General features: G+C 34.0%; 1 long non-coding RNA gene across 1 annotated transcript in view; it reads left to right on the top strand.

The window, feature by feature from the left end:
* The first annotated feature begins 1,505 nt into the window (after positions 1-1,505).
* LOC114095077 (uncharacterized) overlaps positions 1,506-17,714 on the top strand; it is a 42,390-nt gene continuing 26,181 nt past the window's right edge. The window contains exon 1 of the long non-coding RNA XR_003583185.2: positions 1,506-1,643. This is a non-coding gene — a long non-coding RNA (uncharacterized lncRNA). The remainder of the gene's footprint in view (positions 1,644-17,714) is intronic.

Here is a 17,714-nt window from a genome sequence, read left to right as displayed (position 1 = left end):
TTAGTCTTAAAAAAGGAGAGAAGGAATATGAGCAAGTACATAGTGGATCTATTATCCTGATGGTGTAAATAAGATCATAAGCAATTCAAAACTACTAAATGGATGGAGAGATTCCAGTCTCTAATCTGAAATTGCCCTCATAGCATAATAGGCTGTGTTTGAGAACTTAGAGCTAGCAGTGAAATAAAATTCCTTTCACTAATGCCTATTTCCAAAAGATTCTATACAAAATATGTAGAAGAGAGATACAAATGACTGGTAGGCTTGATACTACAACATAATAAATGTTTATTTAAAAAAATAACAGCAAATGTGTGTTTGTGTGTCTTTCTGGTACATTTTCCCACAATGGAACAGAAGATATTAGGATTAAATGATCCCTAAAATTTCATAAATGTACAATCCAAAGACTTGAAAAAAATGGCTGTTTCCATTGTTCTTTATAATAGGCACAGCACGGGTGGACTCAAAACCCTAACTCTGAAACTTCCATGGATATTGATACTTGATTTCTTCTTTTGTAGTGGTCTAAAGAGTCTTCATGAGAACACCAGCAAGTCATATACTTTACGTATTTATATTAATAAACTATACAAGTATTTGTGAAAACTAAGTAAAAAATAATACAGAGTAAGAACATTCTAAACAAAATCAATGTGGTTCAAATAAATTGAAGTGGTAAAGTAACACAAGATCAATTACATCACAGTTTCTATGTGACACTTTCATCATCTCAGTAATCACTCAGCACATGGAGGACAGAAGTTTCTATCTGGACAGGTGATAGGGTTGTTGAGGGATTTGACAACCCTATTGGAGTTCAGGTTTGTTGCCTTTATTCCGAATGTAGACTTTCATATGTTTTATCATGTATGACCTGGAAAAGAGCTGTTTAATTTAGATCCTTGTGCATGATTTTTCTCTCTAATTGAAACACTCTTTCCACAAGTTCTGTTCTCCTAACCCACACAAATATCCCTCTGTATTAGCTTGCCATCACAATAATGAAATACCAGAGACAATTAACTTATAAGAAAGAAAGTTTATTTTGGTTCACAGTTTTGGAGGCTTTAGTCAAAGACTGAGCAGATCTATTGCCTTGGTCTCTAGTGAGTATGTGGATGGAAGTGGGGAGTAAGTATATGGTGGAATAAACTGGTGGTCATTTTATGGAGAAGAAAAAAGGAGAAAAAACTACCTTGCTGGACTGTTCAAAGGATTATTATAGTTAGCACATGTAAAGAGCTTGGTAAGTATCAGGTGCCTGTGAATGTTAAAAATGCTATCAAATGCTTACTCGGAAGACTTATTAATGCCTAAGCTCATCAAGCTGAGGTATACTGATAAAATGTGGTAAGGAATGAGACCAAGTTCTAGAAAGGAAAAAAAAAGTAAAGATCTGTCATGTTTTCCAGGAAGCCCTTCAGTTCCCACCTTATCTTTGAAAAGCAGCTTGCTCATGGCCACACCTAGTTTTGGTGACTTCTCTTTCATTTCAGCTGCATACTCCTAAGAGGCCAACTGCCTGGTAATTAATCTCTGGAAACCAGATGCAAATTTCTGCAGCCTGCCCTCCTCCAATGCCACCTTCTGATTCTCCAGCTCCTCCTTCTTACCTCCTTCCATCTTGGCATTTAAAGACTGTGAGTTTGACTTTTGTCAATTGATTTTTTTTTTTTTAAATCAGGAATTTAAAAAATCATGGGGGAGTTATGCAAAATGATTCATTGACATCAGGTGAGGTGGTGGGATGTGTATCCTGACCTTTGGGTTTCTAATCTTTGATTTTGTGAGCTTCCTGGTTTCTTTCTCTTTTTTTTGCTTTCGAGAGGATTTGGTTCCTGCAGATTGTAACTAAGGAACTTATTTTGGTGAGTCAGTGTGTTCTCTATATCCTCCTTTAACTCACTATTCACTGAAAATATTTATTGAGAACTTTCTGTGGACTAACAGAAAGAAGCAATATGTGATATTATTGAACAAAATCAAGAGGTGCTCAGGAAAAACACCTTCATATAGGGAGACTGGGCTTATGGGATCTGCCACTGAATTTATGGTGTTTATGAAAGTCAGAATCATGAGTCTGTTTTTTAGAAATAACTAGGTGCAGTAAGAAATCAAATGCGTGCTGGAAAGCTGGTGGGCAAGGCAAAACTTCTGCCAAAGGCTGTATTTCAGGAACCTGGCTAGCAAACACACCTGGCCAAGCAGTCTGCCAGGTTTAGTCTGACCTAATGGCAGCGCTGCCCTTCACTCTGATTGGGGAGTTTGGAGTTACAATCCACGTGATTGGCTAATGTTTAGAATTAGGTCAGGCAAAAGGGAAGGGCTACAATTGGATCCAATTAAGGCTGAATACTATATTCTGAAAATGGACCACCAGACTTGGTATTTCTCACACTATTTATCTACAGACACATCTGTGAAAAAGAGTCACTTTAAACGAGAAATTAAGTGTCTATTGTTTCATGTTTTAAAAAAGATTTTTTGAATGCAGTAAGCTTGTATTCTGGAACCACTGTACATGTAGGAAAAGCAAATCAGCAGGCATTCTCTAGTGCGATCTCTACTTAGGTTTGCATTTATATGGAGACTCTTCATCAAGTGGGCACTGGATTATTTTTATGGCCAGAGCTATTTTTTATTTACAGTAGTGTCTTCTTGACACAATGCATCAACCTCAGATCTTTCCTCTCACAAATACATTTCCAACTACCAAAAACAAACGAAAAACCCCAAGAAAAACCTGAGGGTAAATCTGCTTACTTGACATTGTTTGTTCTTAGCTCCCAGCATTAAAGATTAGTTCACTTAGGACTTACCCTGACATGGAATAATGGACACATTTATTAGGGTATTTTGTGGCCTTAAATTAACTGTTCAAGGCTTCTTGGTTCTTTGCCGGCGCTTTATTTTGCTTTTCTTTCACTTCAGAGAATCCATAAACTCTGCTCCTATGGAGACAACACCACTCTGTGACCAACACCTAAACAGTCCTACTTCTGAGGGCATCTGCTACCACTTTCTAGATTTGGATCCTAAACTACTTTCATGAATTACCTAGCTAGTTCAATAAAATGTCCTTTTAAGCAGTATTTCCTGATGCTGAATGTACATTATAAGCAGTATCTAAAGGATATTGTGGCTTGTGATGGCCACTTTAGTTTTCTTGTTCATTTAGGGCTTCCTTGTATTTTTTATATAAACCAGATTTCATTCATATTTAAATTTTGAAAGAAAGCCAATATACTCAATTATCAGCTCTGGTTCTCATAATGTCTAGGACTGGTTCTGATCACAGGGTGAAAATTATATGAGTGATTACTTTGATTATCATTTCTGTGTGGTAGGATTATCAATACATGTAAATTTGACTCATATTTTTATGTAAATCTTTAAAATTTTATGTGCATTTTTTTTCAGTAAAAGAGATTTTAAATGTTTAAAAACATCGATGGGCTATACAGACCAATAGAAATATAAAGGATTTTGTCAATTTTAGTTCAAAAGGACTTTTTATTTCTCATTGGTGGTAAAAACCAAAGGCCTTAGAATTTAAAAATTGAAGAAAATAAACAGACAAAAAACAATAACTAAAGACATTGGTGTTCATTTATAGTTCAGGGATACTCTAAACTTCTGAATAATTCCTTAGCTTGAAGTATACCTTTTTCATTGTCTCATTTCCAGTTCTGTAACACAGTGTACCAGTTATACATATAAGTCAACATATCAATCTATTCTTTAGTATTTAGTTTTGTAGGTACTTAAAATATTATATTTTGTGAACTAGGAGAAGACAAATTCTTTATGTTGATGAACACATGTATAATAGGCTTTTTTAGTTTCAATTTTCAATGTGATAGGTTTATCATTAATAAAAGATGAATAAGAGCATCTTAGAAAATATATTTATTTTATCTTATTTACTATCATTGTAAGGTCCCTGCTTAGCATCTGGATGGCCATCTTAAGTGACAGCTTCCATTTAAAGAAAAATCTCTCTTTCCTGCCCAAGGACATTTCTGAGAAAGGCTTACCACTCCCTCATACCAACTCCACCCTTAACCAACAGTATTAGGACCCACCTGGCTCTAATCCCTGAGCCTGCCCCATAAAAGTTTCTAACCCCAAGTCTGTCTTCTCTCTGGGTCTATGGAGAGATATGCCTTTATTTGTCAGCTCTGACAAATAAACTCTGGTGTGTATCTCTGCTTGGTCTCTGTCTTTCATTTCTCACTCACCCATTTCTTTGTATTTCGCTTTCCTTTTTTTCAGTCATCTACACAAATGCAATATTGTCAAAATGCAATGCTTTTTTTTTTTTTTTGAGGGAAGGGAGTAAATTTGGAAAAGAAATAGAAAGGGTCATGTGAAAAGCAGAAATGTTCCTGAACAATTTATATCAGGTATAAATCAAACATCACAGATTTGATAAATAAAGAAGAGACTGTTCTAGCTTGAATATACCATGAATTAATATTTTAAAAGTCCATTTGGTAGATCTGTAACTAGAAAGGATTATGCATGAGTTGATCCTTTCTCAATCAAGAAAGAGCTCTAGTTATCTTTAATTTAAACTGAGCCTAAGTAACTAAATATATTTTTTCCTAAACAACAAACAAACAAAAAATCATCACTGTGAAGGCATTCATTTTTAAGTAAATGTCAGCTGTTATTTGGTATGACTAGTAATTTTTAATAGTTAGAGGCAAGTGGATACGTAAATTCCTATCCTTAAGTCAAATGAAACTCAGACAAATCTGAGCAGTTAGCAAGATACTTTTTACTTGCAATGTTCGCAAGGGAATTGTGAATTGAATTCTAGCTTTCAGAATGAGGCCCTGTAGACAAAGGATATGATATTATATAAGGGCAAAAAGCAAACAAAAAGTACCAAGTTAGCTGTTTGTTAATTATTCTTATTGGTAGAAAAACTACATAAAGTGACCAATGTTTATTTAAACATTAAAAGAGGGGTGTGTGTTTGAAAAATTATTTTTGATAATTATTTCTAAAAGCCAATGAAATCAATAGAAAATCATAAATGAGAAAATAAATTCAATTTTATAGCCTATGCCTAATATTACTGATGTTAGATATTATATAAATTTTGGTTAACAACTTAAAGCATAACTTTCCCAAAAGATGGTTCCATTCCATTATAGTTGTGCCTGAAGATGCTTTCATTTCAGCATAATTGTAAATCTAAATCCTGGAATACACGGAAATTTGTATTTTAAAATTACACAAACCATTCTGACTAAAAAATGATTATTACTTTATACACAAATGCCAAGGACCAAATATATATTATTTCATTGTGTTTACACTATCATATGTCCTTACAAGTGGTTTGCAATTCTTTGTCACTGCATTGATCTTGCAAAATCTCATGGTTGTCACCTTTATTGTGACAGCTCCATGGGTTAGCTGAAACAAAGCAGAATGAAAAGTTATTATTCATTAATAACAGATAAATTGTCCTTGTTTCAGCAAGAGTTCAAGGAGAGGCAACAGGTTGAAAATTGATCTAAAAGGCAGTTTAAACTGTATGTTTAACACACACGTGTGTTACATAGGCTGGCATATCGACATAGATGAAATTAATGTTCACTCAGAGTCATCTGACATTCGAGCAACAAACATAGTCAATAATATTTTAGGTTATTTTATTTTTTTTAATAAAAAGAGGCAAGTGATATATGTTTAAATATGTTGCTATCACAATTAGTAATAAACATCTTCCAGAGCATGCCCTGAAGTGATTCTAAAAACATATCAAGCATCTACAACGTCTACACAATATCTAAAATTTATGTTAACTGCAGAAATAATTAAAAATATTTACCATGCTTCTTTTGTATGCTAAGAAGTACTCTAAGTGTCTACTGTGTATAAATTAACTAATCATATCAACATCCCTATGCTGAGTACCTGTGTACAGTTTACTATTATGATGTCACTGTGAACACTGCAGAGGGCAGTAAAATTAGATGCCTAAGATCACACAGCTAGACAGGTGAAGTCAGGGCTCAAAGTGGTTGGTTTATAACTGGCACTCTAGTTCCACTAATGCTGAGATATCATGGGATCTTTTAAATTCTTCATATGATTGTTACGTATCATTTAGTTTCTGTTATGCATATTCAAAAGTTGAAAAGTTGAATTTTTTGGAAAAAAAATCAAATTCTTTGAAAAATAAAATTTTGTGTATGGCTCATGCTATATGGACTATTTGATTAATCAGAATACTCTTTAGTGATGCTGGAGCAGTCAAAGTCACCTCCCTCTATGATTTCTTCTATATTACTGTATGGTATTCACAGATGGGTAGAGGATCATCCCTACTTCTAGGAAAACAAGACACCAGAGCTCCAGTGCTGTACTGACAAGCCATCAGGCACTGTGCTACACATTTCACCCTAATTTATCTGCAAGCCCTCACCTCTAAAGAGAGGAGACTGGTTTTGTTGATGTATTAGGTCCTTTTATGCACCAAGGTTTTTGATTACTATAGAATGAACTTCATTATATTGTATGGAATCCAATGTATAGGTCAGTTGCAAAAAACAGATTATAGTACAATTAAATTCTTCTTGTAATTATAAGATGTTCAATATACATGACACTTACACCATTTATGTACCATATAGTATACTTCAATTCATAATATTCTCATGTTCATTCAACTATACAAATTATTTTTTTTCTCTTTGCTAAGCTAGCATAATATATATGTTGCTATCTTTATTCTTCCTATCCTAGTGACAGCTATAAAGCTTCAGTGGATGTATTTTTTACTGCAATATGCTTCTTTTTAAAATTAAAAAATTGAACTAATTTATACTTCTGATGGTTGTTAATACTTCTGGGCAGAATTATTTGTATAAATTGAAAACTCATAGAAATAATAACACACAAGAACTTTTTTGTAGGCTTTCAAACATGCCATTACACAACTGGGGCAAGACTGGGGACCATGATGTATACTAAGTAAGTACTCACAGAATTAGAATTAGGAGTGGATTCAAGGGTTCAACATATGGAAGCAAAGTGAAAAAAAAAAAAAAAGAAGAGTGTGGAGTGCATCTTCTCCCTAATCCTAGTTTTATGCTTTATAAAGTGAATATTAATATTAGTTATCTCATAATAGATTGAATGAATTTTAAAGATAATGCTGCTTGCTCATTAAAGGATTAGACAAATATTCAGAATGAGATGATGTAACAAGCCATGAGTGTTAGCATGGAGTCATCTTCACCTAAGTCCTTCTATATAACCAGCCTAATAGATGTCTTCTCATTCAGCAGACTCATAAGGGAGGTACCCCATTAAGACCTTCTGGAATTCTATATGCAAATGAGAAGCTAGTCAGATGTGACCAAGTCTACTAAGGATGCAGATTATGGTAAAATCAATGCCACTTCTTTTTGGTCACATTATAAAATCTCTCTGGAATTAAACTACGATTTACTGTATTTGGTTACATAATACTTACTGAAGATTTAATAGCATATTTAGGAAGAAGTTAGTAAGGATTAGTTCACCTGATTTTATTGTATTAAGGATGAGCATATGGCCCTGAGGGGATGGAATACTGGACAAAAGGATGGTGAAGAAGTCAGGAGTGTGGAGAAATCAGACAGATTGACCGAGAAGATAACCATATAAAGATGAGAGCAGTCCTCTAGGCCTGTGATCTTGGCAAATAGGCACCAACAAGTAGGAAAACATGACTAATATAGATATTAATGGTGACTAATGGGAGGTAATAAAGGTGTGTGTGTGTGTGTGTGTGTGAGCATGCACATGCTCGCACATTCTCCTGTGTTGGGGATTGGCCCAGGGCCTCAAGCATGCTAAATACGTGCTCTACCACTGAACTATGCCCCTTGCCCTGGCCTTTCCTTTTGTTAAATGAAAGTATTTTAACCTTGAAAAGTATACCAAGAGTCTGCTGCAGATGCTGGTGCCATGCCTGGAGGTCTCTTCTCTGGGAAAGACCTTGGGCCTTGGTTACCTTCTCCCTACCTCTGAGGTTACTGCCCCTGAACCGGAAGTCTCCTGTCAATCAACCACTACCTGCACTGCTACCCCCATTGCTGCTGCCTTTGATTCCCCTACTGCCAGCCTGAGGTCATCTGGAGGCCTTCTTTCTGGGTGCTGCTGCCACAGAAGAAACCGCTGCCCTAAATTCAACTGAAGCCAGCACTGCTGCTGATCCTGGAGATTGCCTGGTGTCGCTGTCCCCACAGGTGCCTATGCAGCCGCTGCAACTGCTGACTTGCTGCTTGCTGCCAACAATCACCACCACTACTGCTGCTACCATGGCCTAGAGGACTGCTTTGGGAGAGATTCCAGGTTTGGTTGCTTGTGGCTGCACCCATTTTGGGACACCAGCCAGGGCCTGGGGTCTGGATGCCAGTAGGTTTACCATCACAGAAGCCTCTGACTGGGAACTCCAGTTGGGACCTGTGGTCCAATGTGGGGATGACTGTGGGTTTGGAGGAGCCTGAGGTTTTCCAGCTGAGAGTGCTGATGGCCCTTGTCTTGCTGCTGTATCTCGGGGTTGCTCCTTTGCATGAGTGTATCCCTAGTGGTTTTTCTGCAAGTAGGAGCAGCACTGAGATCTTGAGACTGCAACATGGCCAAGCCTGAGGTATCTGAAGCCCAGATTGGTGGGATAGAGACTGGGTTTGTGAGGGCTGATCTGGGTTTGGTGATCCTGAGTGACATTAGAGACAGGGCTGAGAAACTGACAGAGACAGTTTGACTTTCCAGCAAGATTTATTTTATTTTATTATATTTTCTGATTCACTAATCTCCCTACCATATTTGGAATACGATGTTTTTTATGCATCAGTGTGTGAAGGACAATGATATATGAATGGTGTTTTGCATTTTTATTGTATTATTATGTGAAATATGAGAAAACAATAGATGCCTTAGTGGGAGCTATCAGATTTAAGGGTATATATTGTGTATACTGGGTGCTGTTGATATTGGTCTCACCAGTAGAGGAGAAGCACTAGAAACCTTAAGGGACACTATAGGTCTACAGGGTAGAATTTATCCTGCCTTAGATCCATAGTTTCAGATGGAAAAACAATAACAACATGAAAAAACAAGGAAATAAAATGTTCCAAACAAACCAATATGCTTCAACAACAGAAGCTACTGATAACACAGTAGAAGAAATGTCCAAGGAGTTCAGACTGTATACAGTTAAATTGATATGTGAAGGAAAGGATAGTAAAAGAAGTAAAATCAAAGAAAAATATAGGAAATGAAAAACCACTTCAATAAAGAGTTAGAGATCACGAAAAACAAACAAACAAACGAAACAGGAAGAAATTCTTGAAATGAAGGAATCAGTAAAGCAAATTATAAATTCAATAGAAAGCATCACCAACAGACTAGACCACTTGGAAGCAAAACGTCAGACAATGAAAACAAAATATATAGTCTTTAAAGTAGAAATGAACATGTGGAGAAGATGGTAAGAAACCATGAAAAGGACATCCAAGAATTATGGGATAACATAAAAAGACCAAATTTAAGAGTTATCAGAACAAATGAAGGAGCAGAGGTACAAACAAAAGGAATGCACAGTATTTTCAATGATATAATAGCAGAAAATTTCCCAAATGTAAAGAATGAAATGGAATTTGAAATACAAGAGTCTTGCAGGACTCCAAATATACAAAATTACAGCAGACCCACACAAAGATACATTATAATGAGAATGAATAACACACAGAATAAAGATAAAATCTTAAAGGCTGTGAGAGAAAAAAATCAAATTACGTATAGGGGGAAATCAATTCAATCTCAACTGATTTCTCAACCCAGACCCCCAAAGCTAAGAGGTCCAGGAATAATGTATTTCAAGTTCTGAAAGAAAATGGATGCCAAACAAGAATTTTATATCCAGAAAAATTAAGTTTCAGATTTGAAGATGAAATTAAAAAATTAAGTTTCAGATTTGAAGATGAAATTAAAACATTCCATTATAAGCAGAAATTAAAAGAATTCACAATTAGAAAGCCTACACTACAGAGTGGGAAAAAAAGTGAAAACCAGTAAAGGGAGGATCTACACTAAAGGGACATTCAACCAAATGAGAAACTAAGACAAATCAAAAACCAGAAATAGATCAAAATGACAGGGAATACAAGTCATATCTCAATAATAACCTTGAATGTTATCGGCTTAAACTCATCAATCAAAAGACAGACTGGCAGATTGAATTTAAAAGCAAGATCCAATAATATGCTGTCTTTAAGAGACTCACCCATAGCAAAGACATCCACAGGTTGAAGGTGAAAAGATGGGAAAAAAACTTATCACTCATATGGATTGCATAAATAAGCAGGGGTTTCTATTCTCATTTCAGATAAAGTAGATTTAAAATAAAAGTTATTGGATTGCATAAATAAGCATAAATAAGCAGGGGTTTCTATTCTCATTTCAGATAAAGTAGATTTAAAATAAAAGTTAATCAGAAGAGATAAAGGATTGCATAAATAAGCAGGGGTTTCTATTCTCATTTCAGATAAAGTAGATTTAAAATAAAAGTTAATCGGAAGAGATAAAGTAGGACATTTCATACTTTTTAAGGGAAGTTTATACAAGCAGGACATAAGAATTATAAATATTTATTCCAAATAATGGAGCATCTATGTACATCAAATAAACCCTTCTCAATTTCAAGAGTCAAATAGACCACAATACAATAATACTGGGTGACTTTAACACACCTCTCTCACTACTGGACAGATCTTCTAAACAAAAACGAAATAAGGATACAAATACAATCAATAATTTAGACTTAACAGATATATATAAAATATTTCATCCATCCATGAGCAAGGATACTTTCTTCTTAGGAGTACATGGCTTGTTTTCTAAAGTAGACCATATCTTATGCTGTAAAGCAACTCTTAGTAAATACCCAAAACAAACAAACAACAAGACAAAACAAAACAAAAAATCCAGAGATAATACCCTGCATTCTATCAGACCACAATGGAATGAAATTAGAAATCAATGATAAAATAAAAAATAGGAGCTACTGTAACAAGTGGAGACTAAATAATAAACAGTTGGATTATTAATGGATAGTAGAAGAAATCAAGGATGAAATAAAATAAATTCTTAGAGGTAAATGAGAACACTGATACAACATATCAAAATCTCTGGGATGCTATGAAAGCAGTTCTAAGAGGAAAGTTTGTTTCATTGAGTGCATTCATTAAAAGAATAAAAAGTCAACAAATAAATGGCATAACATTACACCTCAAAGCTTTAGAAAAAGAAGAAGAAATCAACATCAAAGAAGTAGAAGACAAGAAATAATTAAAATCAGAGCTAAAATAAGTGAAATTGAAACAAATAAACAAAAAATAATTGAAAAAATTGTCAAAACAAAAAGTTGGTTCTTTGAAAAAATAAATACAATAAATAAATCCCTAGTCATGCTAATGGAGAGAAAAAGAGAGAAAACTCAAATTACTAAAATACAAGATGAAGAAGGAAATATCACAACAGACATGTCTGAAATACAGAAGATAATTAGAAGCTATTTTGAAAATCTACACTCTAATAAAATAGGAAGTATCAAAGACATCAACAAATTTCTAGAGATATATGACCCACCCAAACTGAATGAGGAGGTCATGCATAATTTAAACAGATCAATTTCAAGTATTAAAATAGAAAATGCTATCAAAATCATACTAACCAAGAAAAGCCCAGGACCAGATGGATTCTTAGCTGAGTTTTATAAGACTTTCAAAGAAGAATTAACACCAATACTCCTCAAAGTATTTCATGAAATAGAATAGGAGAGAATCCTTCCAAATTCGTTCTATGAGCCTAAAAACATTCTGATTCTAAAACCAGACAAAGACACACCAAGGAAAGAAAACTTCAGACTAATATTCCTGATGAACATAGATGTAAAAATTCTCAATAAAATTCTGGAAAATCACATACAAAAACATATTAAGAAAAAGTGCACCATGATCAAGTGGGATTCATCCCAGGGATGCAGGGTTGGTTCAACATATGGAAATCAATAAATGTAATTCATCATATTAATAGACTTAAAAACAAGAATCACATGATTATTTCAATAGGTGCAGAAAAACATTTGACAAAGTACAGCACACCTTCATGTTGAAAACACTAGAGAAACTAGGAATAGTAGGAACATACCTCAACATTGTAAAAGCTATATATATTAAACCCAAGGCCAGCATCATTCTAAATTAAAAAAAAATTGAAAGAATTCCCACTAAAAACTTGAACAAGACAAGGATGTCCTCTTTTATCATCTCTATTCAACATTATCCTTGAAACTCTAGCCAGAGCAATTAGACAAAAGAAAAAAATTAAAGGGTAAAGAAGAACTCAAATATTACTATAAAATGAACACCCATAAATCAAATGAATTCCTGTACACATGCAATGAATCCACTGAAAGAGAAATTAGGAAAACTACTCCATTCACAAGAGCCTCAAACAAACAAACAAAAAACAAAACAAAATAAAACAAAACAAAAAACCTGGGAATCAATCTAACGAAAGAGGTGAGAGACCTCCACAATGAAAACTACAGAACACTAAGGAAAGAAATTGAGGAAAACCTCAGAAGATGGAAAGATCTCTAATGCTTCTAGATAGGAAGAATTAATATTGTCAAAATAGCCATACTTCCAAAAGTGTTATACATATTTAATGCAATTTCTATTAAAATCTCAATGACATTCTTCATAGAAATAGAAAAAGCAATCATGAAATTTATTTGGAAAAATGAGAGACACAGAATAGCTAAAGCAATCTTTAGCAAGAAAAGTAAAGCAGAGGCATCACAATACTACAGAGCTATAGTAACAAAACCAGCATGGTATTGGCACCAAAATAGCCTTATAGACCATTGTTACAGAATAGAGGACACAGAGACAAACCCACATAAATACAGTTATTTCATACTAGACAAGGGTGCCAGAATCATTCACTGGAGAAAAGATACCCTGTTCAACAAATGGTGCTGGTAAAACTGGAAATCCATATGTAGCAAAATGAATTTAAACCTCTATCAACCTCCACAAAAATCAACTCAAAGTGGATCAAAGACTTAGGCACTAAAACAGAGACCCTCTGCCTAATAGGAGAAAAAAATAGACCCAAATCTTCACCATGTTGATCTAGGACCTGACTTCCTTAAAACGACTTCTAAAGTGCAAGAAGTAAAATCAAGAATCAATAATTGTGATGGATTCAAATTAAAAAGCTTTTTCTCAGCAAATGAAACAATTAATAACGTGAGGAGAGAGCCTACAGATTGGGAGAAAATCTTTACCACGTGCACCTCTGATAAAGCATTAATCTCTAGGATATATAAAGAACCAAAAAACTTAATACCAAAAAACCAAATAACCTAATCAGTAAGTCAGCTGAGGAACTGAACAGACATTTCACAGAAAGAAATACAACTGGTCAACAAATATATAAAAGTGTGTTCAACATCTCTAGCAATTAGAGAAATGCAAATTAAAACTACTCTAAGATTTCATCTCACTCCTGTCAGAATGGCAATCATCAAGAATACAGGCAATGACAAATGTTGGCGAGATGTGGTGACAAAGGTACACTCATAATACGTTGTTGGTGGGACTGCAAGTTGGTGCAACCACTATGGAAAGCAGTATGGAGATTCCTCAAAAAACTGGGAGTGGAACCACCATTTGATCCAACTATCCCACTCCTTGGTTTATACTCAAAGGACCTAAAATCAGCATAGTATAGTGACATAAACACATCAATGTTCAATTCACAATAGGTAGACTATAGAACCAACCTAAGTGTCCCTCAATAGATGAATGAATAAAAAAAATATGGTAAATATACTCAATGGAAAATTACTCAGCTTTAAAGAAGAATGAAATTATGTCATTTGCCAGTAAAGGGATGGAGTTAGAGAATAACATGCTAAGCAAATTAAGCCAACCCCACAAAAACCAAAGGCTGAATGTTTTCTCTAACATGTGGATGCTAATTCACAATAAGGCAGGGGACACTAGGGAAGAATAACATTACCTTAGATTAGGTAGAAGGAAGTGATGGGAGGGGATGTGGGGATAGGAAAGATAGTATAATGAAACAGACATTCTTACTGTATGTATATATGCGACTACATGACCAATATGATTCTACAACATGTATACTCAGTACAGGGACACAGCCACATCAAAATTTATAGCAGCACAACTCACAATAGCTAAACTATAGATGCCCTTTATAGATGAACGGATAAAAAAGTGGCATATATATATGCAATGAAATATTACTTAGCAAGAGAACAATATCATGGGATTTGTAGGTAAATGGATGGAGTTAGAGAAGATAATGCTAGAAGTTAGCCAATCCTGAAAAACCAAATGCCAAATGTTTTCTCTGATATAAGGAGGCTGATTCATAGTAGGATTGGGAGGCGGAGCATGGGAGGAATAGAGAAACTCTAGATAGGGTAGAGAGGTGGGGGGCATGGGGTTAGAAATGATGGTGGAATGTGATGGACCTTATTATCCAAAGTACGTGTATGAAGACATGAATTGGTGTGAATATATTTTGTATACAACTGGAGATACGAAAAATTGTGCTCTATATGTGTAATAAGAATTGTAATGCATTCTGCTGTCACATATAAATAAAAAAATTAATTAAAAATTTCTCTAAAGGAAAAGTTCAGGCCATTAATATTCACTTCAATAGCTGAATCTCTTTTTTTCTGATGTAGGAGATCCAAATTAGGCTATTAATTCTAATTAAACAAGTTTTTTAAAATTTAAAAAAAGTATACTCAGAAAAATGAGAAATTATATCCCATCTATGTATAATATAACCAAGTTCATAAATGCATTCTATTGTCATGTATAACAAATTAAAATAAATAAAAAATTAAAAACATATATATGTATACATATGTATATGGGTGTGTGTATATATATATATATATATATATATACATATATATATATATATATATATATATATATATATATATATATATACAAGAAATAACTGCTCACCTACATTATCACAGCATTTTAGATGAGGGTAAAACAAATCAAACCCACAAACAACAATTAAAAAAAAGTTAAAAATTTCTAGATGATGTGAAGTTACACAATCCATTGAGAAAATTTTTCTAATTCTCCTGATATTTTATTGGTAAGATTTAAATATTTATTCAACATAGTGATCTGTTTATTTCTGTTCTATTAATTTACTTATCCATATAGACATCTAGGGGGCATGATGCCCTTGAAATTATCAGTATGTGTGTGTATGTGTGTGAATATGCACATATACATATGTATATATAACACATATATATATAATAACACATACCTCATCTCTATCTTCCAGTCTTCTTGATAGTATTTATTTGTTTATATTTATTTATACTGGAGATTAAATCTAGGAGTGCACTACCACTGAGCTACATCCTCAGTCCTTTTTATTTTTTTTTATTTTGAGACAGGATCTTGCTAAGTTGCCCATGCTGGCCTTGAACTTGGGGTTCCTCTGCCTCAGCCTCCCGAGTAGCTAGGATTACAGCTATACACCACTGCATCCAGTTTAATTGTGTTTAGTTATATATAATATGTAGGGAACGAAAGGTGACTTTTCATCCCAAACTTACAGCACAAACCGTGGCTGTCATCAGTCAGGAAAGGACCACTCTCAGAGTCTTCATCATAGAATACAGAGATAGAATCTGGCTTGTTTCCTCTGTGCAGTAATAAAATAAATAAATTAAAATAACAATTTTCATAGATATTAAATGATCTTATAATACAAAAGTATCATGGAGATTAAATTCTTACATTAAAATAAACATTTTATATTAACCTTGATTCCAGTTTTTCATGGGATTTAAGATCTGAGCAGTAATAAGAAAAGAAATACATAGCATTCGAAAAAAGTTCTGATTGAAGGGTAGAAGAGTTTTAAACATATCCCTCATAGAACCCTTACAGTTGGTACAAAAATATTCCCAAATTAATTAAACTCATGTGAAACTAAAAGCCTAGAGAACTCCAATTCTTATTCCTTATGTACTTCTCCTGCAAAAGTGGGCAACTTGTCCTAGGCTTTCTCAAAATTCTCTTCTTGAATTCATTTGTTTCTCTGCATCTTTCATGTTTAAAGAATAGATGAGAAACAGGGAAGTCGGAGGACTATAAAACTGAGGCCAGTGCTTCATGAACTGTGTGTAACACCAATGAGAGCTGAGAGGGTTTTAGGTGGCACATGAATGATGTGAATGTGGTTATGTAGCCTTGGATCATATAGACAAAGAAATTATGTTTTTATTTATTTATTTATTTATTTTTGTTTTTCTTTTTTCTTAGGTTTTCTTTCTCTTTTTTTTGTTCTTTTAAAATATACATTACAGTAGTGTATTTTGACTTATTATACATACATGGCATATAACTTATTCTAATTAGAATACCATTTTTGTGGTTGTACATGATGTGGAATTTCACTGGTTATGTATTCATATATGAATACAGGTGAGTTATGTCTGATTCATTCTACTGTCTTTCCTATTCCCATCTACCACACCCTTCTGTTCATTCCCCTTTGTCTAATCCATGAATTTCTATTCTTTTCACCTCCACCTTGTAGTGTGTTAGCATCTTCATATCAGAAGAGAACATTCAACTTTTGGTTTTTGGGATTGGCTTATTTCACTTAGCATGATAGTCTCCAGATATTTTCAAGTACTTAACAAAGTTTTAAGACTATATTCATGTTGTACTACAGTTTTTCTTTTACACTTTTTACAACTGTCTGGTCTCTGTATGTGTGTGTGTGTGTGTGTGTATTACTGAGGATTGAACCCATGGCGTTGTGCATTTGAGACAAGCGCTCTACCAACTGAGCTATGTCCCCAGCCGCTGGGCTGTCTTTTTAAAAGTGAACAAATGTCTCCTGGCAAGAATTAGCAATATACTACTTTCATTAAATTTAATATTTTAATTTTTTTGTATTCTTAACCTATTTATTATTCTGACTTTCCTTTATGGTATTAGCATAGAATTTTGTTTTAAATAAATATATTTTTAAAATAGTGTTAAGTGGCTATAAAAGTAATAGTTTTATCTAATGAAAAGTATTGATAAAGATTTGAAACTGGCACAATAATGATTAAATTGGTAAATATGGAAAAACAATAGTTTCTTGAGGACTACCATTTCTGGATTCTCTGACTAATGTGAACATTGCTTGATAAACTCCTCGAAAGTACCAATTTCACATTGAGGAATTGGCAATTAATATAAAATTATTTCATAAGGTAATGAAATTTTATTCTTGTCTCTAGCTCCTTTTCTCTTTTATAGGTTTCATATTTTCAATGTCTTTCTGCTGTTCCAAGGTTTTATTCTTCCTTTGATTATGCAACATTTTAATTCTAAACTTGTACTTTTGTTCAAAAATACTTTTATATGTTTAAGGGTCCATGGCAAAATAATTATCCAGTTTATGTTTTACTATCCCTATACCTCGGCCTTACCTGCCCTTGATTTTAGTTTTTTTGCTTATGCTTTTTTTTCTTTTTTTGGTACTGGGATTGTATCCATGGCCTTGTGAATGCTAGGCAAATGCTATGCCACTGAGCAATAGCCCCTGCCCTT

This window comes from Marmota flaviventris, chromosome 6 (genome assembly GCF_047511675.1).
Source record: "Marmota flaviventris isolate mMarFla1 chromosome 6, mMarFla1.hap1, whole genome shotgun sequence".
Taxonomy (NCBI): Eukaryota; Metazoa; Chordata; class Mammalia; order Rodentia; family Sciuridae; genus Marmota; species Marmota flaviventris.
The sequence above is the reverse complement of the archived record's forward strand: the minus strand, read 5'-3'. Positions and strand labels throughout refer to the sequence as shown.